The 24639-nt window shown below is 40.0% G+C and overlaps 1 protein-coding gene across 2 annotated transcripts in view; it reads left to right on the plus strand.

Moving 5' to 3' along the window:
* The window catches only part of ABAT (4-aminobutyrate aminotransferase), a 125567-nt gene that overhangs the window by 25270 nt on the left and 75658 nt on the right, over nucleotides 1-24639 (plus strand). The window contains exon 1 of one of the 2 annotated variants that reach the window (XM_007498674.3): nucleotides 12357-13185. The exons of the other annotated variant lie outside the window; for it this stretch is intronic. The gene's annotated coding sequence lies outside the window, so the exon portion shown is untranslated. Of the gene's footprint in view, nucleotides 1-12356; nucleotides 13186-24639 lie in introns of those variants that run through there. 2 annotated transcript variants of the gene reach the window in all.

The following is a 24639-nucleotide window of genomic DNA, read 5'->3' on the forward strand; positions in this document are numbered from 1 at the left end:
CCGATGAAAGCTTGACTAGAAGCAGGACCTGTGATCTGGGGTTGGCTGCCCTTCTCAGTGCTCTTGGGCTCATATGCTCAATGGTGTCAGTTGATCAGTAGTTGTTGGTATCAAGGAAGGTGGACCCCTTCTATACAGCAATTGCTCTCCTCCATGATGACTGCAGGGCTTGAGATGGAGGCAGGACTGGTAGTCTAAGTTGTTGTTGTCAGTCATTCAGTTGTGCCCAACATCTTCGTGACCCTATAAGACCATAGCTATCCATGAGGTTTTCTTAGCAAGAATACTAGAGTGGTTTGCCACTTCCTTCTCCAGCTAAAGTGGATCCTTCTGTTGGGCAGTCAGAGTTTAAGTGACTTGCCAGGGGCACACAGCTAGGAAGTGTCTGAAGCTAGATTTGAACTCATCTTCCTGACTCCAGGCCCAGCACTCCATCCCCTGAGTCACTTAACTGCCTCCTGGTAGTATAGGAGACCACTGCTATTCCCAAGGTTCTTGGATTCAGAGTTAGAGGTTACCTCCATTGGGATCTGAGAAGAGGTAAAAGTGAAGGTGGTGGTGCTAGTTTGACTTGCCTGGCATTTACTTCTTCCTGCCTCTCTCCAAGGCTGCCTTGTTGCTTCAGCCAGGCTAGATTTGCCTCTGCAGTAGGAGACAGTCAATAGTTGGCCCCTCCTCCACAGGAATTGCTTCCCAAGGACAGGGCGGGTCAAGAAAACCCTTGTGAACTGTGCAATTAGGGAAGCTAGGAATTCTATAAGGCACAGGTGAAGATGAATGCATGCTAGGCATGAAGAGAAAGAATGCCATGTATGTAGAATGGCAAGTAAGCTAGTTTGACTGGAATGGGGAGTGTGTGAGGGAGCAATATTAAGTAAGACTAAGGATTGGATTGATAGCCAAATTGTTGAAGGTTTTCAATTCCAGGCTGTGAGCAGATGATATTCTGTCCTAGAGGCAACAAAGAGCCATTGAAGATTTTTGAGAAAGGGAATGACATGATCCACTCTATATTTTAGGAATGTTGTTTTGGCAGCTGTGTCTAAACTAAAAAGAGAACATAGAGAAAAGGAGACAAATTAGGAGGCTATTGTGATGGTCCTGGGAGAAGCGTTGGGGTTCTGAACCAAAGCAGAGATGTATTAGTGGAGAGAAATGTGAAAGATGTGATGGAGTTCAAATCAATAGGACTGGACAACATATTGGACAAAGGAGGTGGAGGAGAGAGAAGAGTTAATGATGATTCTCAAGCTGTTAATCTGGATTCCTTGAAAAATAGTGGACCTGAAAGAGAAATGGGGCCATTAGGAGCAGGACTAGATTTAGGGGGAAAATATAATAAGTTCCATTTTTGGATGAGTTTGAAATGCCAAGAGGACATCCAGATGGAAACGTTTAACAAGCAATTGAAGATGTGGGACTGGAGCCTTGGGAGAGAGAAAGAAGTGCTCTTATATCACTTTGGAAGTCATCTTCTGAGAGATGATAAATAAGGCTATAGGAGTTGATGAGCTCACCAAGGAAGATCACTTAACTATACAATACAATACAATAGAAGGTGATACAGAATATGCATCATCCACACAGCCAGTCAATGCTGGTCTCATGGAAAGCAGAAGACCTGGCTTGGATCTTGGCTCTAATATTTATTAGCTTTGTGACCTTGGGTAAGTCAGATGCTCTTTGAAGCAACATTTTTTTTCATCAGTATAATAAAGATTTAGCATTATCTGCTTCTCAGGGTTGTTCCCAGCAGGACACATCATACATAAAGTACTATATCAAGTGTTTGATGTAGATGGAGTGATCAAGGAAGACTTCATGGTCAATCTGTCAGCAAACATTTATTGTGTCTACTACGTGCCAAGATTGTACTAAGTCATGGACATACAAAAAAAAAAAGAAAAGCAAAAAACTGTTCCTGCCCTTGGGGAGCTCACAGCTAAGAGAGACAACATGTAGACAACTATATACGGAGAAGCTATATATATAGGATAAATTGGAAATAGCCAATAGAGGAAAGGCACAAGAATTAAGGCAAGAGGCAGTCTCTGCCTTTGAGGAGCTCATAGCCTAATGGGAGAGACACCATGTAAAGCATAGACAAACAAGCTATATAGAGAATAAATTGGGAGTGACCAACAGAGAAAAGTTCTGAGAATTAAGTGAGTTTGGGAAGCCCTTCCTGTAGAAGGTGGGATTTTAGCTGAAAGCTGGAAGCCAGGGAAGCCAGGAGTTTGAGATGATGAGATGAGAAGGGAAAACACTGGACGCATGAAGGACAATCAGTGAAAATGCCGGAGATAAGAGATGGAGAATCTTGCTCAAAAAACAAAATGAAATACCAGGAGGCCAGTGTCACGGAAGCTCCTATCTAGCTGAAGCAGTACTCAGATATACCAACCTGAGCTCAGTATCTTTATGAAGATTGAGATAAAAGACATTTCCAGAAGGGAAACTGGCAGCCTCAGGAAGCAGTGAGTTTTGTTGACGGTAGAAGTCTTTGAGCTGAGGTTGGATGACTTAGAATTGTTGCATAGACTATTTTTGTTCTGATATGGGTTGGACTGGAGGGACTCTTCACACCCTCAACATTCTGAATATCTTTGAAAGCATTTGAATACTGTCGAATGTTATATAGTGGCCATTTCATAACATGGTTAGTCTAAAAAGATTGTATTTAAAAGCATAACTCAGTAACTGTTGGCCAGTTGGCTGGCTGATGGCCAGAGTTTCTATGGATGGGGTACTGTGAAACACCCCGCTCTCTGCTGCTTGCTGGGAGCTCCTGGGAGACTTGGGAATAAGCAGATCATATCTTCTCTGAACTTCATCCAACTGCTATCATTCCTGACCGATGTTAATATACAGACGAGTACATTGGCAGAAGACATAATCAGACTTTTCTCAGAATGCTGTGGACTGCAGATATAATCATGTCAGGGTTCAGGGGAACCAGAGAATACTCCTGTGTGTCATGAGTGCCCCAAAAGGCCATTGTTGTTTAGTCTCTTCACTCGTGTCCAACTCTTCATGACCCCATAGATCATAGCTATCCATGGTGTTTTCTTGGCAAAGATACTGGCGTAGTTTGCCATTTCCTTCTCTAGTGGATTAAGGTTAACAGAGATTAAGTGACTTGCCCAGGGTGACACACCGAATAAATGTCTGATGCTGGATTTGAACTCAGGTCTTCCTGACTCCAGACCCAGTAATCCTAACTACTGAGCCACAGCTACCTCTAACAAAGTTCTAGGTCAAAGAAAAAGGTAAGAGAGAGAAGATGAGTCTCTCCAATGAAGCTGGTTCATAGGACTGGTTGGACATCTATGCCCCTCCCCATAGTATCCTGATTATCCATAGTCTAGATCATAAGCTGGTAGGATGAAAAGAGAAGGGCATAACATTTATAAATGCATAGTATCTAGTAATATAGTATATAAATATATAGTAACTAAGTGCTTTTTTTACAAGTATTATCTCATTTAATCTTTGCAACAACTCTGGAAGGTTGCTGCTATTACTATCCCCATTTTACAGTTGAGGAAACCGAGGAAAATAGAGGTGAAGCAGCTTGCCCAGATCATACAACTAGTAAGTGTCTAAGGCTGAATTTGAACTCAGGCCTTCTTAACTTCCAGGCTCACACTCTTATCTACTTTGCCAGTAACTGCATCAGATGGTGGAGAATCAGTAGTGAGTCACTACTGTCCTGGCTCTCTGTTCAGGAAAGGTATCATTGCATCATACATTTAGAAGTAAATGAACTTTTAAAACCATCATATCTGATCACCTCATTTTACAGATGAGGAAACTGAGGCCAATGGAGTTTAACTGTTTTTCCAGAGGCACATGACTAGTAAATAAATGCATACAGCAGGATTGTTTTAGGTCTTCTGGACTCAAATCCAAAGGTTTATCCATATACTATATAGGTAGCTAGATGGAATAGTACATTGAGTCCTGAAATTAAAATCAGGAAGACATGAGTTCAAATCCTGCTGTAGATACTTATGGACTGTATAAACCCTGGACAAATCACTTAACCTCTCTCAGCCTCAGTTCCCTCGGTGCTTTGCAAGTCTAAAAGCACTTACATAAATGCTAGCTATTATTATATTATGCTGCCTCCATGTCCTGTTGGTTCATAGGCCTTTCTCATAGCAGCCTACTAGCTAGTCCTATTCCTAGATTCTCTCAATGCAAAGATTTTTTAATGAAAAAAAAATTAAAACAGAGAAGCCAAAACATATCCTAGAACCTGAAAAAGGAAATACTTGATTTGAGATTTTTTTTCTTTTATTTTTAAAGTAGGAAATAGAAAAGATATACTGCTGAGCTCCCCACTGGAACTGGAACTGGAACTGCCGGGCTGGCAGGCTGCCGTGTGGGGGAGTGAGTGTTCCCGCTGCTAAAGAGAGCATGAAGGAACAAGTGAACTTGGAGTTCTGCATTAGCACAACTTTCATTTGTCACCCCCCCCTTTATTCTCTCTCTCTCTCTCTGTCTCTGTCTCTCTCTCTCTCTCTCTCTCTCTCTCTCTCCTCCTCTCTCTCTTTCTCTCTTCCCCTCCTCCATATCTCTCCCCCTCCCCCATATCTCTCTCTTCCCCTCCCCATCTCTCTCTCTCTCTTTCACACACACACACACACCACTACCACCACCTTCCCTGACACTAAGTTTTGATCCTAAGGCAGAAGAATGTAAGGAAGAGGCGATTGGGGTTAAGTGACTTACCCAGGCTCACATAACAGTATCTGTGGTTACATTTGAACCCAGAACCTCCTGTGTCTACAGGTCTGGCTCTTTATCTACTAATCACCTAGCTGTTCCTGGAATGCCTTATTTTGATACTGCTTTGTGAAATTCAAGAACTCTCAATGTTTGTGTCACTGGTATAGCATCCATCAGAGAAAGGTACAAAAGAAGAGAAATTCAGGGTAAATACATCCAAGAGGACAGGTTGGTATTCAAGTGTCTGCAGCTATTGTCCTGGGCTGATTTCCTGGCAAAAAAAAAAAAGAGGAGATGGGTCCTAGAACAAAGTCCTTCAAAGACTGTAAAGAAGGTGAGAAGCCTACCTTTCTGAATAGGAAAGAGAACACAGAGTAGCTCAAGAGTCTAACCAGGCACAAGGCAAGGCATGATGAGTGACTCAGTTTCCTGCTCTTTAAATGAGGGGTTAGACTAGATAGCCTCTGAGGCTCCCCTAACTGGATCTACGATATTCTGTGATCTTCTCTATTAGACTATAAGCTCTTTGAGGATGGAAACCATCTATTCCCTTTTCTGTATTCCTAGAATTTAGCTTAGTGCCCCAGCATGTACTAGACACTTAAAAAATGTTCATCGATTGGTTGACTGACTTAGCAGTTATGTGATCTTGGCAAATTCTTCCATACTTGAGTTTCATTCTCTGTTAGGCGGGATTATTGATCATGAGAGGTGGCTGTGGTAGAGTAGAGAGAGCTGGTCTCAGAACTCAGTTCCATTTCTGCCTCTGACATTTACTGACTCTCTCACCCTGGATGAGTCACTTAACTTCTCCATGGGCACAAGGCATCTTTTTTAGGACTGATTTACAGAGCACGAATGCAGGTGCCATCTGTATTGGTAGAAGGTATTTCTTTACTATGACTTGCTTTTACCAATGAAATCACAGGTCCAGTCCAAAATACTAATATTTACACTACTGAACTCATGGGATTGTTGTGGAGAAAGTGCTGTAAAGCTAAAATTTGTGAGGGTTTGCTTTTGGGTCTTCTCATAGAAAAAGTGGTTGTCCTCGAGTCTCATGTGCTCCCTTGACCTTCTGTTCTGGTACAGTGAAGCTGGCAGCCAAGATAGATTATAGCATTTCCAAGCAAGTTCATGTGACTTTTTCTGGACGGTGAGGAGAAGGAAGAAGGTAGACACTTGGGGCAAGAAGTTCTCTAGAGATCCCCGCCCTGCCCCAGTGCCGAGAAATACCCCTAGTGAATTTGGGTGTTTGAAGAGACCTTGGAGCGAATTCAGTGTAACCTCATCACTCCAGAGAAGTCTGGGAAAAGAAAAATATAATGAAGAATTGCATTTCGACAGCTTACAAGAGCTGTGGACGCAGGACACTGCAATGGAAGACAGAATCAAGTATCAACAAATATGCTATCTGCTCCCTGCACAGCCTCTGATTAACTGCCTTCAATGTGACCAGCCACTTAACCTCTATTCCTCAGATTCTCCTCCTTTAAATTGGAATGTCAGCATTTGTCCTGCTGATGTAAGGATGGATGAGACCATTTATGGAAAAGCAAACTGAATTCTTCAGAGAAGAGAGGCAGCTTGGGTTCGATGTTGCTGTTTCTTTGGATGGGTATTACTAGAATTATGACCAGTGGCTTAACACCAGACTTCTCCTTGCTGGCATAATATGTTTTCTCCAAAATTTGTAGCCCAGGCTTGAAATCATGCATAATAGCCAAGAGTTTGTTTTCTAAGGATCAAGTCAGCCTTTTGATTTCAATTCAGTTTAGTAAAAAGGAGAACTTTAAATGCCAGGCTCAGGAAAAAGTCTATAGACTTTTCAAGCATGTCTTGGGTTTTTAAAAAAAGGAACCAAGGTTCAAGAATTTTTCTCTTTTCTTGTCTTGGGGAAACTTCTGGCCCCTATCCACATACCCCAGCTGGCTACTTCTCTTTCTCCTCTCTCGCCTGTCTTTCTCTGTTGTATCTGAACCAAGAGAAAGACAACTCAATGTGCATTTAAAATGCACCAAAGTTCAGATGGAACTGATTGGAGTTCAGCTTTAAATATTTCCTTCTGGGGACTGAAATCCAATTTTAGCTGGTTAAATGCCAAAAAAAAAAAGTTAATATTCCTTTTTATGATCCACTTTGAAGCTTGTATCCTATTTTCACACCTTTGGAAATCTGACAGAACACAGATCAATTTTCAAGTGCCTCTGGGGTTCTCCATTAATGCAGCATCGAGTTATTCAATAGTTGTTTTCCTATAATTAAATGTCTAGACATTCTCACTGTCATCGGCTGCTGCTTCCAAACATTTCTTCTTGTGGTCTCTTGGACTTCTTATATGACACAGCCTGACTTCTTAAAGGGAAGAGGTAGTCAGTCTCCTATTCTCAAGTTCATTCAATTGTAAGACTTGGATTTTATGGTATGTAGCCTAACTCCCTCTTTTTATAGATGAGGAAACTGAGTCCCAGAGAAGTTAATTTACTTGCCCATTTTCATACAGGTAGTGACAGGGCTGGGATCCAATTCCAGTGCTTTTTCCTATCTATGGAAGTCTTGTGTACCCAGGGATGCAGTCACTTGAATACCAATCTGTCCTCTTGGATGTATTTACCCTGAATTTCTCTTCTTTTGTACCTTTCTCTGATGGATGCTATACCATTGAGAGTTCTTGAATTTCACAAAGAAGTATCAAAATAAGGCATTTCAGGAACAGCTGGTGGATAAAGAGCCAGACCTGTAGACACAGTAGGATCTGGGTTCAAATCTAACCACAGACACTGTTATATGAGCCTGGGTAAGTCACTTAACCCCAATTGCCTCTTCCTTACATTCTTCTGCCTTAGGACCAATATCAATTCTAAGACAAAGTAAGGATTATTTTTTTTAATAAGGCAGTTTAAGTAGGCATTGATGTCATAGCCCACACACACAGGCATACACATATGCACCCCTCCTACCCTCTTCCATTGTTTTTGCTTGATTGTATGGATTGGAGTTAACTCACTTGGTGGTCCTGGACAAACTATATCCTTAATAGCCCCCTAGCTGTTCATTTCCTCATTTGTAAAAGGAAGGAGATGGGGCAGAGCTGGGGCAGTACAGCCTAAGATTGTAGATCAAAGACCTAGAAGAGTCCTTTGAGGTCATCTAATTCAGTAGTTCTCAAACTTTGATCTCAGGACCCCTTTACAGTTGGACAATATAGTCTAACACCATTTTATAAGTGAGGGTCTCAAGGCTAGACAGGTTATGAGATCATAGACTTTAGAAATGTAATTGGTAAATATTTAACAAAATAAATAAAAATACAATAAAACATTGATAATGATTATTTTCCAAATCAATATGTGGACTATAGGGATCCATATTGTAAAAATGGACTATAAGCAGATATAATAAATAAACAGTTTAATGGGCTTTCTATATGAGTTTGATGCCACTGGACTAGATTGCCATTGAGGGCCCTTCTAGTTCTAAATGTATGGTCCTAGGATCCCTTACTGTATAGATGAGAAAACTAAGACATTTTTTAAATGGTACTATTTGCCAGGAAATAGGATAAAGAATAAAACCTGTGTTTACATTTGCATAGAGAGCTTCCAGATCAGGAAATTCCACTTACCAATGTTATTATAACATATCATTGCTTAAGGCACCAAGAGCTTAAGTGACTTGTCTAGGTTCACACATTCAGTATGTCAGAGATGAGATTTGAAATCAGGTCTTCCTAACAAGGAGTCAATGCCTTAATACTCAACAGAAGGAAGAGGGAACTAGAGACAGTAAACTTAACAGGATTATGTTGAACAATGAAGCCACTCATTCCATGTAAAAGAAAAATCAAATGTGTGTGGATTTTCATTTTCTAATTCTTGCTTCAGAGAATTAGATGAGAGAGGAAAATCAGTGACAGAAGCAACTGCCCAGCTAATTACATATTCTAGGAACTGAGAATTGGCAAGAAATTCTGAACTGGTTTAAAACAAACTAATAAAGAGATTTTTAATAATTGAGTAATATATGCCACATCCTTCCCTCTGAAGTTTATTCCCTAAAGACTAACATGCCTGAAAGATGATTAAGAACAGTTATACATGATTTTTCCTGACTATCTCACCTTGCTACCTACCTGTGGCCATCATCCTTATCTCCTTCACACCAGAATCTTGGATTTGATTCTTCATCCCCTTTCTTCCCTCACTCCCATAGGTGAGCTTTTGCTTTCAAAAGAAACAGGTCTTCATGGCACTTTAGGGCCATCTCCTTACCATAAACTACACACACAGTGTTGTGTTCCCCATTAAAATGTAAACACCTTGAGGACAGGTTTGTCTTACTTGCTTATCTTTATATAAATAATAAGCATGTCCTAAATATTCTATCTTTTGTCTAACCCAGATCTGAACATTGAGGCTTATCTCAGTTTGTAACATAATTTTGCTTTGCTGTGAGCTTTTTAGTGTTCTGTAGAGTGACAGGTTCACCTTTTAAGCACCTAGTAGATTAATTTTCAAATCTTTTAACCTCCTAATTAGTGCATAGAACATTAAATCAAAAGTCAGGAAGCCTGGGTCCTAGTTCTGACCCTCCCACTACCTAGATGTTCTACCTTTGAGCAAATCCCCTTCATTTGAGCAAATTCCTTTCTATTTCCAGTGTCTCTTTTCTCACCTACAAAAGGAGGGACTTGAACTATTAATCATCTTTAAGATTCCTCTTAACTCTAAAAAAAACTCTATGATTTATCTTATCATTCCCCCAACCAATGAAAATGTGGACATTTTCTTATTCTGTTGACTCATCTCTTTGCCCTTTTCCTGCAAATTGTTGGTTTAAATGGTACACACTGAGTGTTGTCAAATGCCCTTGCTTGATTGCTTACTTGCTAATAATAATAATGTGTTCCATTTCTATCTCTCTCAGGTCTATGTGACATTTACTATTTTAACATTCTGCCTTTAACCTTAGGAGTAAGCCCTGGGTTCTTCTTGGTTCTGTGGCATGAAGCTTTTCAAGGTACATTGTGCTTTCTGAAACATATGCCTGGACAATGTGAACCTTAAAATTTCTCAGACTTGTGAATGTTAAAAATTCTCACTCTACCTTAGAACATTTGGTTAAGACCATTCCCCATTTTAAACAATTAAGGTACTTGATCAGAAATGTGAGGACTCTAACATTACTCCACCCATACTTAAGCATACTTTAGGGGAAGATAAAATTGTGAACTCCTTACTGAACAATGAAAAGTATTTAACCCATACTTAAAGTGAAGTAAAAAACCCTTAAGCTAAGTCTATTTTTAGATCTAATACAAAAAGGTCCTAAGTACCTATGAAGGTCAAATTCATCACTAAAAGGTCAGGAAACTTGCAAACTTGCAAGGGACAAGCTTAACAAAAGAGGTGTGAAGTTTTAGTCTACCCAGAGAAGTTGAGAACTAAAGAAGATGTGAATTAAGAATGGTCAGTCCTGTGAAAACGTCTACTGTGATTGGTAGATGTGAGAACTTAGGGGAGGTGACAGGAGAAAATTCTCTTTAAAAGGAGGTCAGAAAAGCCTCTGAAGAAGTTCAGCTTGCCAAAGCTGAATTGAAGGGCTCCATGGCTGAACTTAGTGGAGCTGAGGAGCTAAACTGGAGGGTCTCTCTGAACACTAGAATCTTGCTTGGGACAAATCTTATGGTGAGTGCATTAAAGACTGACTGGTCTCTCTTATGGCCTAGGCCCCTCATACATTATTTCCTCTTACACTCTCTCTCCCTTTCCTTGATTCCTTATTTGTATTAATTAAAATCTCCATAAAACCCAGCTGACTTGGGTATTTAATATTTGGGAATTTTCCCATGGCGACCACTTTATTTTCTATTTAACTTGACACTGTTTTAAAACCATATTTTCGCAGTCACAGTTTATGACAACCACTCTTTTATTTGTAACAATAATAATGTCAAATATATAGGAATATCTAAAACATGTCAGTTAGCCAGCTTATGGATATTCTTGGTTTTTTGTTTTTTTTTTTTCAAATGACCAGCAATTGGCAAGTTTTCATGTAATATAATGAACTGCATTTCTTCTATATAACTAAAGTCTCCAAACAGAGTTGTTTTCACTGTGAAGAAGTAGCATAGCATTCATGAACTGTGTCTCTATTTACTCTTCTATTCTGATGACTGACTGGTGACAAAATAAATCAGTCTCAAGCACAGTGCTCAAGAGTGGGGATACCAAAGCAAAAGTCACATAGTTCATTCCCTCAAGGAACTCACATTCTAATGGGAGAAACAATATGGGGAAAGACTTGGCCAAAGATAGAGTCAGAGGACCTGAGCTCTAATCCCATCTCTGATGCTCCATTTTTGTGTGACCTTGGGGAAGTAATAGGATCGAGTGATCCTTGAGAAATACCCTCTGCTCCTATATGATCCTCTTCTGTCTCATTCTTTTTACAAAATGAATGCAAAATGGTTTTAGGAAGAATGGAACTAGTTGCCAAAGAATTCAGGAGATGCCTCATGTAGAAAGTGGTGTTTGAGCTGAGCCTTGAAGGGAACCAGGGAATCCAAGAGGCTGAGTTGAGAAGGACACACTCCAGGCATAAGGAACAGCCAGTAACAAAAGATGAAGTATTGAATGTGTCTAAAAGCAAATTCATTCATTAGTCTGTGAATATTTCACAAAGGCCTTTTTATTTCAAGGCAATGTGCTGAATTAAAATATACAGAAGACATACACAGCTCCTGGACCTCACAAAGTTTGAGGTCTAGTTGGGAAGATTGACCACACACCGATATCAGTCATCATACAATACAATATGGCCTTAGTAGACAGAGAGCTAGGATTAATGTGAGGAAGACATGAGTTCAAGTCCTACCTCTGATGGTATACCAATTGTGTGACCTGGGGCAAGCCGATTAACCTCTGCTGTTCTGATTTAATGGAAAGAAGTTTCTCAAACCAATCTCAAACAAGTATCATAGTTGGAAGGGACCCTAGAGGCCACTCCTGAAAGGTCAAGTCAAGACCACACACACACAACCAACCCGACAAACCATAGATGATTTTTTATGATGTGCTTGCCACATATGGATTAAAAGGCTTTTTTTTTTTTTAACCTATAAAATCTGCTGCCCTAGCCTGATCCCTCTTCACTGGGCCCTGAGATGTAAGCAGGTCTGCCTGGTGTGCCTTTCTCTGGGTGCTTCATTCCCAGAAACGACTTTCTTCTCAGAGTTCAGATTGGATCGCTCTAATGTGCTGATTACTGCGCTGGGTAAGTCAGTATCTGGCTTGTAATAATTATAGATTTCCTCTGTGATTTTCTCCCATTGGTTGCCACAGCAACCATGTAATAGCTCTCCTGAAGCACTGTCACAGTGATTTCAGGCCAAAATGGCTCAGCCTGCACAGCTTCCCTATTGCTGCTCCCTCCCGTATCCGCTCCTCCAGCCCCTGGCAGTTGTCATGGCAACTGATTAGAGGCACCCAAGTCCTGCAGTGTTTCTCAGCACCAGAAATACAGCAGAAAGCTCTGGATTCTACCTCTATACTTTCACCCCCCAACCTTAAGAAGCCCCCAGACCCCCTCCTTCTCCAGTTACATGGCATCCCTCTTCCCTCTCTTAGGCATCCCGGCGTGGGTAGGAGTCGATAAGGGCTCTCGGTCGGTGATGGATGTGTGCGGATGAGGCTCAGGAGCCGCGATTAATCAAACCCTGGGCAGGTTGGGATAGAACGAGCAGGAGGGTGGGAACTTCGTCCTCTTGGGGGAAGGTTCAATGGACGCGTTCACCAGAATGCTGCCAGATGCAGGGAGATGATAAAGGCTGTTTTTGCAGCTGCTAGGCTCCTGCGGAAGGCGCTGAGAAGCCCAAAGACTCAAAAGCCCTGTTGTTCTCATCGGGGGTTCATTATTATGCTAGTTGACTTCCTACTGGGGAAAAGAAGAAGCCACAAAGAGGACACTAACAAGCAGGGGCGGGGGTAGGGGGCAGAAGGGGGCGGGGAGGGACTGTGCTTTGCAGCGGGGTAGGTTGTCTGCGATGGAGTACACGTGAATCTTTACAGCCAAATGAGCAGAGATTCAATCTCCTGACCCCCAACTCGCGGCTCTTGACGCTTCCCCTTTTGGTTCCTTGGCTGAGCCCAACAATTTTCTAGAGCTGGGTCGGTTCAGCTAGGTGGTTATCCCTTCTGGCTGCCAGCTGAAATGTCGGGTGGCTGCCGTGTGACTCCCCCTCCCCCCGTGAGTGATCCATGTTCTCAGGACTGACAATCCCAAGCAGCTCCTGAGGGGGGCTGAGAGCAAAGATCTCCCTTTAGGATGCACCCCACACGCTGCAGCCCAGGAAATCTCAGGAATGAAACAGAAGAATTAATGTAAAGTCGGCGAGCTGCCTGCTGGAAATCTTCAACCCAGGCCACACGAGTGTCTTGGATTTCTTCTGTGAGTGTGTGTATGTGTGTGCGCAGGGGCTGCTTTGTTGGAAGGGGGGGAATTCTGCCAGCTAGGGCAGAATTCCTTAAGCAGGGGAGGGTATGTATTCCACGGAAAAAACCAGAGGGGAGATATTTTAAAATGTGTTCTTTTCAAACATTGTCTATTCGTAATTTGCTTATATTTGCCTGCTTACAAAAGCAGCCGGTGAGATGAAATGAGGGTCACCTTGAAAGATGTGATGTCAAGCTCCCAAAGAAATAGTTCACTTCTCCAGCGACTGACACCCCCCCCCAGTGTCCATTTAGGTGTGCTAAGGAAAGATTTTGGGGGGGGGTTATTTGCTATTTTTAAATAGATGTCCCCTTTTTCCTTGGGACATGACTTGGATTTGTTTCACTGATTCCTCTCCAGTGGGAGAGTGTTTATCAGCGTGAAGTAGTTTATTGAAAGAATGAAGGCTCTAGATCTCCTAGACCACTTGGACTTTTTTTAATATTTGGAGAGCTAGGAATAAGTTTTAGGAAGCGTTGTGCCTTTTTCTTCCCATTTGCCTTATGAACTGTGATCATGTTAACCCTTTAAAAACAACCAAGTGTTTTCTTAAGTAAAAACTACTAGAACCAAAGAAATAGCATGGTTTGGTGGAAAGAGCCCTGGTTTGAGAGTAAGAAGAGTCTAGTGACTTTGGACAAGTTGCTTTACTCCTTGGAGTATCTGTTTCCTCTTTTGTAACTTGAGCTTAATGAGATAAGTGAATACTGGCCTTGGAGTCAGGTGACTTGGTTATAAATTCCACTTCCAACACTTACTAGCTAGTTATGTGTTCTTGGGCAAGTCACTACTCCATGCCTCAATTTTCTCATTTGTAAAATGGCCATCCTAATGCTTATGCCATCCTAGCTCAGGGCACTGTTACGAGGATAGCATTTTGAACAGCTAATAAGGCTACATAAATATGACTTACTTCTGCCTTAACATGTTGTTGGAAAGATCAAATGAAACAATATAGCTCTTTGTAAACCACAAAAGTGGCTTACAATCTAAGGAGCTCTTATTAACTAAAGGGTTAGACTATCATGTATGTGCAATTTCAGTTGAAAGTTATGTTTAACTTAGAAGCTAAGGAACAGAGAAAATTGGTGACATTTAATTTTTAGGCTTATTATCATTTTCCTTTGGAGTACATATGTGCACAACAGAGAAATTCCATTTTGTTTCTGGGTAACAGACCCTCAAATGAACTTTTCGGGCTTCCATGCTTCTTCATGTAGTATATAGCCTTTTAGTAACTTTAGTTCAAGTGCTTCATGTAAACAGTCAGTGATGTTGACAGAATACTTACTGTTTACTGACAGTGATCTTGTAAAGAAGTAAATGATGTTCCCTGCCTTCTGGAAGCTTACAGTCTAGTTAGAAAATATAGCATATATATGAATTACCCATAGACAGAATAAGTGCTTAAGGATCAGCATCCATGGCAATGGCAATGGTGCTATGTGGTGGCAGGCTGGTCATTTAAGCCTTGGTTTCCTCTTCCATAAAATGGGGATAATACTGCTCAGGCTGCATATCTCAAAAAAAAAAATGCTGTAAGGAAAGTGTTCTCTAATTCTCAAAGTGCCTTAAACATGTGAACTATTGTAATGAGTTATTGTAACTATGTGTCCAGACGCAAATGCAGTTTTACTATAGACATGCAAATTGAATTTGAGGATACAGCTTTATAGACCTGTTGTCTCAAACATCAGAGGGTAGGATTGGAAATCCCCTCCAGAAGTGACCTCCTAGGAAGAATTACCTATAAATTGCCCTTCCTGACTTTTAAAGGCATCCTGAGAAAAACAAAATATGAAATTCAGTAAGACACAAGTTCAAGAACCTGCTTTAGATGCTTCCTATCAGTATGAATCTGACCATATCCCTTAGCCTCCTGAGGTCTGGTCTCCTCATCTATAACATGGGGATATTGTGAAGACCAAATATGTTGAGTTGAGAGGATAAGATTAAATTTGAGTAGGTAAAGTGTTTTGCAAACCGTAAAGCTATAAACTCTGATTATTACATTAATATAGAAGCCTATCAAGACATTACCAAGAAGAAATTGACAACTCAAAGTTGTAAAACCAGAATAGCTTGTGAATTCTGGTTATTGGAATTTTTTTCTTTCTTTTCTCTTTGGGTTTGAGTTCTTCAGATTATGCAGAACCTCAGGAAGTTAAAATATGACCTCTGTGCATCTCTGTTCTTTGAGCCTTGAGGAAAGGCCAGTCATTCAAGCAATGTGAAAGAGCAGTGAGATCTCAGTTCACTCCCTGGTCATACTCACCGTGAGACCTTGGGAAGGTAATTTTCTTTCTATAGTCCTCAATTTCCTTATCCATTATATTAAAGCATTAGATTAGATGATCTCTAAAGTCCTCTTACATGTCTAATATTCAGTGACCCATAACCCTCGATTCACCATGGGCAGGAAAGAAGCTATAAATTTGAAAAGGTATTTATTTCACAAGCCTGAAATATAAAAGAAAGGGGTTTCCAAACAGAGGAGCAGAGCTAAGGATATCATTTCCCCACATACAGTAAGCATTGGATCTCTGCTCCAAGATATTGAGTGGACCACTTAGGTTGGGTCAGACTCTTCCTGAACTTCTTTTGGGGGGTTCTTGGCAGAAATATTGGAGTGGTTTGTCATTTCCTTCTCTAGCTTATTTTACAGATGAGGAAACTGAGGCAAACAGGTTTAAGTGACTTGTCCAAGGTTGAACTCAGGAAGATGAGACTTTCTGACTCTACGCCCAAGACTCTATCAATGAACTACCTAACTGCCCCCACTTAGAGTGGACCAGATATAAAAAAGCTCACTGCTAAGTAGAGAAGAAAGTAGACTCTAGGAACAATGTCTTCCCTTTACCTCAAAGAATGGATGTTACTTTTGCAGCCAAAAAGTCAAGTTTTCATTTGGTATTCTTATTTTTTCTTTCTAACAGTAGGTGGGTCTTTTTGCAATGCAGATGCTTTCACAAAACTGAACATTGATAAGTATCTCATTGAATTTTGAGTCAGAAGTCCCAAATTTCAATTATAGCTCTGCAGCTTACTTTCTTATGAGCTTGGGAAAAATCCATGTGGAGTAGTGGAAAGAACAGAGGACCTGAGTTCAAAGTGCTTTTATGATCTTGAATAAGTGACCAAACTTCTCTAGGTCATCTCTAAAATGAGGAGAATCTAACTGTAACTTGTCTGATCTTCATTGAGAAAGCTTGCTGAGCAAAATATAGCACCTCATGGGAAGAGATTATTTTTTTTTGTCTTCATGTCCCAAACACCTAGCAAAATGTTAGGGATTTAACAAATGTTTGTAAATTTGTATTAAACTTTACCCATAAGGATGTCAAAACTATGCTAAGATGTTTAGTGAAGTTAAAAAATATTTGCTCTGGATATTGACATTGGGTCCAGTTTTCTTTTTATGAAATTGGGATTTCCCCAGAAAATTCATGTTGTCCCAGAAAATCCAGATTGGTTGTATCATGCTCATTTCTATGACTGACTGGCTATAGGGGACTAAAATTGGGAATCAATTCTAAGCCCCAAATTCTGGATATCTGCTTATTTTATTCCTCAGCTCTACAGAATCAGAAACCAGATTTTCTCAGTTCAGTAATTGTTGATCAACCTATTAGGGGGTTAGGCTTACCAGAGTCGTCTGAGGTAAAAGAAAACACTGTGAAAATCATACTAGCTTTGGAGTCAGAGGGCCTGGATTCAAATCCTCTCTCTGAAACTTGGGCCTGTGTGATTTTTAGGTCATTTAACCTTCTTTAGTTTTAATTTCCTTATCTCAAATGAAATAAGTGCAAAGTGCTCAGCAAGCCTTTAGAAATGTTAATTACTCTTATTATTACTGTTATGACATCTATTGTTATGATTAAAATTCTCTGGAGACCGTATATTAGTTATTTCTTAGTAAAAGTTAGAGAGGAAAAAAAAAGAGAAAATCACACTCAATCTGTTGCCACCCTGCTCCCATTCACAAGATTCTCCAGCCTGAAAAAGAATAGGGTGCCAACTCCATCCTCTTTCCTTCTGCATCTCTCTGATTAGACAAACTTGACCTCAATTCGGGTCAGAGCCCAGTCTCCTGGATGTCAGGAGTCACGTGGAACGAGGGGCCAGCCTCTTCCAAAAGCCAACGAGCCACAAGACCTGGTGTCCTCCCATAGTAAGCATGCTTGCCCAGAGGATTGGGCTGATACTCATCAAAATGGGTATTCAAATGGAATAGGGGGTGCAATTTATAATAAATCCACACACTATAAAAACCAAGGGGGCTGAATAAGATGGTCTCTGAGGTTCTTTCCAGTTGTCCATTTGTGATCCTGAAGAAAGTAGGATGATAATTCTTACATTTACTGTGGAGAACCTCCTTCCTTGTGTCAAAGTGAGCTGGAAACCAAATTTGTTTTCAGTATATTATTTGGTAAGCCTGGGATCAGGACATGAGAGGAAGCAGCTTGGGAGCTCTCAAGCCACTGAGTCGCCTAGCTGGCCCCCCTCCATGATTTTTTGTACCCAAACACAATACTTATTATAGGAATGTGAATATATGTGTGTGTGTGTGTGTAGATATGCATGTGTGTACACATACAAACTTTTGTTTATATGTGAGTATATATATGCATTTATATATACTCTTATCGAATTTTATCTTATTAAATTAAAATCAATGCTCTAGCCTATGAAGGTCCTTTTGGATCCTGACCGTCATCCACTGTGTTAGCTGTCCCCATGAGCTTTTATGTCTCGTCATATTTAATGAACAATTAGTAGTCTTATGGGTTCTGCAATTTTTAGTCTTAAGAGAGTTTTCTGGGGCCCTAAGTGACTTGACCATGGCCAAGTATGCCTGCCTTGGACACAACTTTCTGGCTCCTAAGTCAGATCTCACCCCACTAAGGCATGCTGCTTAAATTTAGAGCTGAAAGAGATATTAGAATTCATCTAATCCAATCCTTTCATTTTATAAGTGGGGAAACTGAGGCCCACAGAGGTTGTGACTTTTGCAAGGTTCAGAGATGATAAGTAACAAAACCCAATTTGGGGCCCAGATTTTCAAACTTCAAATCCAGTGACCTCTCCAGGCCTTGATTTCCACATCTGTAAAATGAGGACTGGACTAAATAACTGGTAGAATCCTCTTCAGCCCAAACAACCAATAAATCTATAATTATACTTGGGAGGCACTCTCATTAATATAAAAAAATATATTTATAAACCACCACTTAGGGTAGGTTATTTATATAGCTGACTAATGGCATATATATGAATTTATTTTTCACTTTCATTTTTCACTTTATCCCTCCAATACTGGATTAATGAAGTTATGGCAAAAAATAAGCTGTGAGTGATTCTATGTGTTTTGCAATTAAAATAATTTTACTGAGGGCAATAAAATTTTTTGAATAACATTTCTTCCCCTTGGACTAAAGAGGGACCAAAGGAAGAAAAGGTTCTGTTTCATCAGTGTTTTTATTATTATTATTGATGAATTTTTTCACATAATACATTCTTCTCAACAAACACCCAACCAATTCCTCCAAAGTACTTTCCCCTCCCCCCCCAAAAAAATTAAGAAAACTACCTCAAAGAGTGATTTTGACTGGAAGAACATCAGCTTTAGTTTTAGCCAGATGGGCTCATTTAGAAATAGAAAGGACCTTTGCTATGAATATTATCTGTTGTCTTTGACTCAAGTTTTGTTACCTTCTAATGTCCTTGTTTATACTGTTTCTGTGTTGTTCTTTTGTCTCTGCTTCCTTCTATGTTTCTTTACAAGTCCCATCTATTTCTGAATTCTTCACATTATCTGTTCTTTATTTCTATAACTAAATGGATTCATGATCTTACTAAAGATATGGATAGCTTGGAATCCAAACCACTAGGTAGAAGACCCATATCAATAAATTTATACATCCATCAAAAATGACTTTTTATATTTATATTTGGGATCATTAGGCTATGTCAATAAATGATTATATCAGGCTATATAAATATAATTATATTTGGGCTCCATTTGGAATTTTTCTCTAATATGTGGAATAACTTTTCTTTCATTTTCTGTCAAATCAGAAGTTCTTTTTCTCAGTTCTATTTTTGGGTCAACTAAACACTAAATTTCCAGATACATTTGCTTCCAGATCTTACTTTTATAATCTATGCCACTTTAATATTTTTCTATAGTGCTAAAAAGTTTTGCTAATTACTGTTTTGTAACATAATTTAATATCTGACAACACAAAACTACATTCTAATTTGTTCATTATTTCCCTGGATATTCTTTACTTTTTTTCCTTCATATGAATTTTGTTATTTTTGTCTTCTATAAAGTATCCCTCAGTAAGTTAATTGACACCACCAGCCATGAACACTTACTATTTCTCCAAATAGTTAGGAATTCCTTTATTTCCATGAAAAATCATTTGTAGTTGTATAATCATGTATGCTAGACTTAATGCATTTTATTGTCATTTTAAATGGAACTTCTAAACCTGCCTCCTGGTTTTTATAATAATTATAGGAATGTTAATGATGTTGTGGGTTTATTTTTGATATTGCTCATATATGGAAGTCATTAACTCAATTAATCTTTTGTAGATTCTCTAAGGTTTTCTAAGTAAGTCATCATACCATTTACAAATACATAATTTTGCTACCTCTGTGCCCATGCTTATTTTTTAGTTGTTTTTTCTTGTCAGTCTTGAATCTAGTATTACTAGTACTATGTCCAATAAAAACTGAGATAGCATCATGCCTGATTTACCTCAATTTTCCTAGAGAAGCCTTTAGCATTACTATTATTTTTAGATGATTTTTTTAGATGTTTTAGATAGTTTTAGATGATAAATTTAGCATATTAAGGAATTGTCCTTTTATTGCCATGTCTTTTAAAGATATTAATATAAATTGGTACAATATTTCATAAAAGGCTTTTTCTACATTCATCACCAGAAATAATGTGATTTTCATTATTGTCACAGTGAATTATACAAAGAATTTCCCATATTAAACCACCCTGGGAACTTTGGGGCCTTTATCTACTAGCTACTTTTTACCTTCAGTGAAGAATACCTACATGGTTTTATTTCACCTAGTTTTTTTCAGAGAGAAAACTGTGGGGAAATGACACAATGGAGGCACTTAAATTAATTCAACCAGCATTTATTCAGTGCCTACTGTAAGCAGAATATTCTACTTGATTCTAAGGATATATGATTTTGTGGTACAGTGTTAAAAGTGGTGGATCAGTAATCAGAAGATTGGAATTCAATTCCAACCTCTGCCACTTCCCACCAAAATGAATTTTTGGCACCTAACTTCTCTAGGCCTCAGTTTCCTCATATGTAAAAAACTAGGGATTGGACTAGTTGACCTCTAAATCTTTAAATCTATGATCCCATGATCCTAGAAAAGACTCCTGTCCCCTGTCCTCACACAGCTTATCATTTAGTAATGGGATGTGGCAGAAACCCAGATAACTATGACACAATATTTACAGATAAGTACAGTAGAAAATTGGAAAATCAAGGGATTTGTGGGATTTCAAGGAAGACCATCACTAATGAGGGAGATTAAAAAGGCTTCATTGAGAAGGTATTTGGGTTAACCATTAAAGATTGGAAAGAATTTAATGGACAAAGTCATCCTAAGCACTGGGATGACAGTGTGAGCAAAAATATGGAAAATTAAAAGCTCAGGACATATTTGGGAGACAAAGAATATAAAAATTAGCTTAGAACATATAGCACAGAGTAATGTGAAATATGGGTAAAAATGTAGAGTTACATAATATTTTAAAAGGTTTTAAGTACTAGGTACAAAGGAATTTGAATTTTACGCTGTAGAATTTTACTCAGATAATAGGTACTATTATCTATAGTCTCTAAGGATTTTTAAGCAAAAGAGAAACTTGAGTACATCTGAATAAAAATATTCTTAGTGGCAGCTGGGTGGCTCAGTGGATTGAGAGTCAAGCCTAGGGACGGGAGGTCCTAGGTTCAAATGTGACCTCAGACACTCCTAGCTGTGTGACCCTGGACAAGTCACTTAATCCTTATTGCCTAGGCCTTGCCACTTTTCTGCCTTGGAACCAATACACAGTATTGACTCTAAGACAGAAGGTAAGGGTTTGTTTTTTTTCAATCTCATGCGTTTATTAAAAACGAAAGTAGGCTAGCCATGGAACCACCCTACTGGTAGCTCCAGGATATCTTGCTTCCTCAGCATTTCCAACTTTTTGGATGAGAACCTGAACTTCTCTGTTTTATTTTTCTGACACAGAATGCAGTGATTGGTATAGGTACGACCATCAGTGCCACAGAAGTGGGAGAGAACGAAAGAAAGAAAAAGAGAGGTGAGAGAGGGAGACAGAGACAGAGAGACAAAGATGAAGAAATCAGGAAAGAAGGAATGAGAAAATTCTTGCAATGATATTAAAGATAGATTGTTGGGGGAAGAAAATAGAGATAAGAAGTTCTACTAGCAGTCTCCTGCAATAGACTTCCCAGGCTGATGATAAGTCACTGCTCTACCTGGAGAAGAATTTTCCTACTGTAGAGTTTAGTGAAGGCTGCTGAGAGGGAGGAAGGTCCTTCTTTTGTGAAATCAGTACCAAGTCAAACTTCAGGGTCAGTTATTTTGGGTTTTATTTGTCTCATCCAGCATCAAGAGCATCCTTATTATACACTAGCAAAATAGACAATTGCCTACCATTTATTACGTGAAGGGTTCTGAGCATATGGCCACCCAGAATTTTCTTCAGCCTGTCAAAATGCCTGAAAATTTTCCCTAAGAAATTATTCTTTAGGGTTAAAGCAGTGCAATCAGGGATAATTTTTTTTTTAAGTTATAAAAAGAGCTTCAAGGAAGAGTAAGGTCCAGGGTAACCCTGGGATTCCTAAATACCTGGGATTTGAAGGGGAGACAGAGACAGAGAGAACTGAAAACCCATTGCTTGTTTCACAATTTTTATGTTTATTTATTTATTTATTTTTAGCTTATTTTCATTTTTTATCTTTTATCTGGCAAACCTTTGCCAACCCAGCATTGGTGCTTGGGAAGTTCTAAGCTTCTCAAGACTAGACTTGGTTTTCTGTACTAATGCTGCTGGTAGAAAGCCCACCCAAGGAAAAGAAATATTTTCTTGTCTTTAAAGAAAAACCCTGGTTAGAATCTCTCTCATAGATATTCCCAGCTCAGTGAACCATGGAAATCAATCCTGATAATAGGTAATGCAGCCTCCATCTGAGGACTTCACTGAAAAACCTAAGCTCCTGGTTAATGTTTGCCCTAAGGACCTCAATGCTGCCTCTAACTTTTCCTTGTAAGGAGTCCAGCCTATCTCGGGAGGGGCAAGACTGCAGAGAGTTCTATATAACTATTATCCTGTCAACAAGAACATCTGCTTACTGAGGTTGCCACTGTGAGAAGCTTCTTATGAGTCGGTCATCTTCAGTTGTGCCCAGTTCTTCGTGACCCCATTTGGGGTTTTCTTGGCAAAGAAACTCAGTGCTTTGCTATTTCCTTCTCCAGCTCATTTTACAGAGGAGCAAATTAAGACAAACTTACCCAGGTTTACATAGCTAGTGTCTGAGAACAGATTAGAACTCAGTTCTTCCTGACTTCCTGCCCAGAGCTCTTTCCACTGAGCCACCAAGATGCCCCACTTTGAAGGGCAGAACACAAAGAAAATGAAAGAAAGCCAAAAGAAAGCAGGGTGCCTGCCCCCACTGCATTTATACTCTGTGGTGGCAAGCCTTGTTCACATACAAAAATGTAACAAATGACACATTGTGTTATCCAACCCAAATCTTGTGCTACATGTTATATCCCCACCAGGAGAATGTAAGTTCCTCAAGGGCAGGAATGAACTCATTTTGTATCTATATTCCCAGTCCCTAATACAGTGCCTTATACATAGTAGATGCTCAATAAATGCTTGTTAAATTGAATCTGTGCACGCCATAGGCGTTCAGTGCTCCTATGACCTCTACTCTCCCATTTTCAGGAGCATGGTGGCTTTTCCCTTCCTGAGGACGATGATGAGGCACCAGAAAGCAGTCAGCAAGGGAGAAAAGAATTTAGGCCCATGCTCCAGGGAAAGAAAAACACAGATCTTTGAGTTCAAGTGGAGTAAACTTGAGCTAGTTGGAGGAGAGGGAGAAGGAGAAGGAGGCTGACTGTGGAGCTAAAGCCTTCTGTCCCAATTGCATCAATTAAACCAGCATGAATGTGGGACTCTTAGCCATCTGTGAAAAGCAAAAACTGTGGCTTTATGTGTTGCTATGACAACCCATGTCCTTGACAACTGAAATGCAATTACCGGGTTTGTAATTATGTCCAGTTCTGTAGGAAAGCTCCGAGGGCCGCTGTCAGCAGAGCACGAGGAGTTTGAGCATTTGTCTTCTCCTTTCTGTAGAATCTTCCAGCTCTCAGACAGAGAAGAATGCTCCTCCGGGTTCCCGAGACCGTTGTCCTTGGTTCTGGGTATGGCGGTCATATTTCTCGTGAGCTTCAATAGGTGTCGGGCTCACCTGGAGTTTTGAAAGCAGGAGCCCGTGTTACATCTGGGTGTGCAGAGATGTGGGGTGCCCGGTCACTGCTGTGACTCTCTTGGGCATAACAAGCTTTCCAGCTGCCCTGAACGGGATCCCATTTCTTCTGTTCTCCTCCTCCTCCTCCTCACACCAGTGCTCAGAGCAGGGACCTTCTTTTTGCTGACTGTGTTCCCAGTTTCAGTCCAATCTGCTCCATGCTTGTGAGAAAGTCAGACTCATTGTTTACGATCTGTAGTCAATCCAGGCGTAACTGTGGATTGCTTGATGAATTCCTCTGCCTTCCAGAGTGGGGCTCACCTATTCTAAAGCTTTTCTCCATGATACAGTGAAAAGTGTATCTGTTTGGCAGTCAGGGGACTTGTATTCAAATTCCGACGTGGGTAAGTCCTTTAAACTCTCAGGGCCTTCCTGTCCTCATTTGTAAAATGGGGGAGGATTGCCACCCCCCCCCTTCCTTCCAGTTCCAAATCCTTGATTCTCTGAACCTTCCCTCTCTCCAAGGGAAAGACAACTTCCTTCCTTCTCTCCAGGCATTTTTCCACCAACCAGACCAGACGTGGGAGGTGTTTTCCACAATTGTCAAACAAGAGCCAACTGCCAAGTGTAACAGTTGGATCACAGTGAGCCAGCTGATGATGGGAGTCCTGACACCTTGCTGATATAAGGGATTCCTAGATGATTTTGGCCTCTAGCCTGATGTTGTGGCTTTCACGGGAGTCTTAATCATCTCTGCATCTCCCGCAGTACCTAACAAAATGCCTAACACATAGGTAGTACTTCACAGATGCAGGATGAATGAATAATAACAACTGACATTCACGAGGCTTTTTTCTTCTTGTTTAGAGCT

This window comes from Monodelphis domestica, chromosome 7 (assembly GCF_027887165.1).
Source record: "Monodelphis domestica isolate mMonDom1 chromosome 7, mMonDom1.pri, whole genome shotgun sequence".
NCBI lineage: Eukaryota > Metazoa > Chordata > Mammalia > Didelphimorphia > Didelphidae > Monodelphis > Monodelphis domestica.